This window comes from Puntigrus tetrazona, unplaced genomic scaffold, assembly GCF_018831695.1.
Source record: "Puntigrus tetrazona isolate hp1 unplaced genomic scaffold, ASM1883169v1 S000000283, whole genome shotgun sequence".
In the NCBI taxonomy this organism is placed as follows: domain Eukaryota; kingdom Metazoa; phylum Chordata; class Actinopteri; order Cypriniformes; family Cyprinidae; genus Puntigrus; species Puntigrus tetrazona.
The window spans coordinates 1,507,501-1,510,000 of record NW_025047944.1 but is presented as its reverse complement, the minus strand read 5'-3'; positions in this window follow the sequence as shown (position 1 = coordinate 1,510,000).

Below are 2,500 nucleotides of genomic sequence, written 5' to 3'. Positions count from 1 at the left end.
ATTAGTTGATGTATCTATTTATATAATATATATAATTATTATTTAGAATTTAAAATATAGATATTATTTTCTGCTGAAAAGGACATTGTTTCACGAGACACACATCATCAGTCACAACAGACCAAGAAGATTCACACTGGACTTTGTTTCAGAGAAGCGTCACGAAAAACTCGCAGCAAATTAAAAATACAGCAGAAAGTCTTTTTTAACAGCCTGACTTCAATAACAGACCAGACAGAGATGAAGAGTGTGTGTGCGAGTGCTTTAGGGAAGTTGAGTGTGTGTGTAATCACTGGCGTGAAGATAAACCCTAGATGTTGTTTTCTCACAGCGACTGAAGGACATTCTGAGGGGGTTTCAGCCGAGGAGAAGAGCGCCGGTCCAGAGACGAGAGATCCTAATCACAGCCGCCGAGAAAACACGAGTGTGTGAGGAACGCCAGAGAAAAGAGGAATGAAGATGTGTTTCAGCCTTATCTCCTCTCTATGAGTGTTATTTACTGATAATCAGTGTCATTACAGCACAACCTCACACACACACACACATTACACAATCTCTGAGATATCATGCTACTAATACACACACACACACACACACACACACACACACATACACACACACACACTTGCTCTCTCTCACACACACACACACACACACACACACACACACACACACACACACACACACACACACACACACACACACACACACACACACACACTCACACACTCTCTTATTCTCACACACACACACACACACACACACACAACAATCTTTTTAAAAGGTATAATATTATATCATTGTATTATATTATTGTTGTATATATTGTAATAACTATATTGCTGTTGTATATTTATGTATTTTTATTGTTTACTGTATTTGATTTGATAAAAAAGCATATTTATTTCCATTAAACAACCTTTTTATCATTTATTTATTTGTATTTTATCTCTATGTAGTGATTCATTAATGAAGTAGTACTACATTAGTTTTCTCAAGTACTATTAATTGCAACCAAACTGTATTTTTTTACAGTAATGATCACAAGATTCTTAGTTTATTTTGAAACGACTGAAGTATGGAGCTCTGTCTGATTTCACCCGGTTCTTCTGAACTGCTGAAGCTGCTGTGTTTTCTGAAGCGTCTGAAGGACCTGAGCGCCTGTCTGCCGCTGTCTGCTGACCTCATCTTATTTCTGTTCTGTTTCTTATGCAACGAACGAGGAGAAGCAGCACTTGAGGAGACAACAGCCCGACGATGGAGGTCAAAGGTCAAATGAGGTGGAAACTGAAGTGTCTCTTCACTGCACTTGCAATATTGAGTTAGTGTTTCCAGTAAAACAACCACAAACTACTCAAAAAAAAAAAAAAAAAAAAAAAAAATATATATATATATATATATATATATATATATATATATATATAAAATGTACTTTATTTATTTTACATTTTAATAAATAAAGAAATTATCACAGAAATAACTATTTATTAACACACATAATATGCATATTATTGTAGCATATATTATTAACATTAATAATAATAATAATAATAATAACAATAATTACTTATTCTGGAATCTCTCATGAATCAAAACTGAAAAAATAAATTAATCAATAAATACATTAAAAAGACTCTAAACATTAAAAAGTATTTATACTAATGTTATTGTGATTATCTTGATTGAATTCATGAATATGCATTTTAAAAAAAATCTGTTTTCCAGAACAAAAATCTAAACATTATAAATTGCTTAACATAATTATTTTTTGTTTCAAACAAACAAATAAATGAATTTGAGAAAAAATGAGCCTTAACATCTTTTTCCATGTTTCTACTGCAAACCAAGACGAAGTGAGCACTCTATGGTAAAGGCTATGAGAAGATCATCCTGAGACGTCCTGAGTGGGGTTAGACGTCAGGACAGAGACAACTTACTTTTAAAAGCAATGCAATACTCAAAAAAAAAAAAAACAGTTTTAGTTTAGTTAACGATTAAACGTTACTGAGTTTTTAAGGAAAGTAATATATTGTTCGTTTTGTGCTAGGTTTCATCACCAGGGCTGGGCTCGCTTGTTTTAATAACAAAATGACCAAAAGTTATATTTACCTTTCACACCAAAAAGGGAAATGAATAAGGAAATGACGGGAAAACAAAGCGTTACTGCTGTAAATGTAATGTCATTCAGATATTTCACCGTCGATTTAAAAGTATGCGTTACAATATTGCGTTGAGTAACAAAAGAGTAACAAATGGTGTTATTTAGTTACTTTTTATGGAACTTTTTTATACTTTTTCGTGTCACTGATTTAAAAACAAATAAATACAGTTTGGCAAAGTGGGAAAGTGAATGAGTAACGAAAAAGTAATGCGTTACAATACTGCAAACTAATTGCGCTACTTACTTAGTTTTTAATTGATTGTTACTTTTGTGTGACTTCGTGTCACCAGGGCTGGGCTGATTTGTTTCGTAATAACAAAATATCAAAAGTTAGGTGTA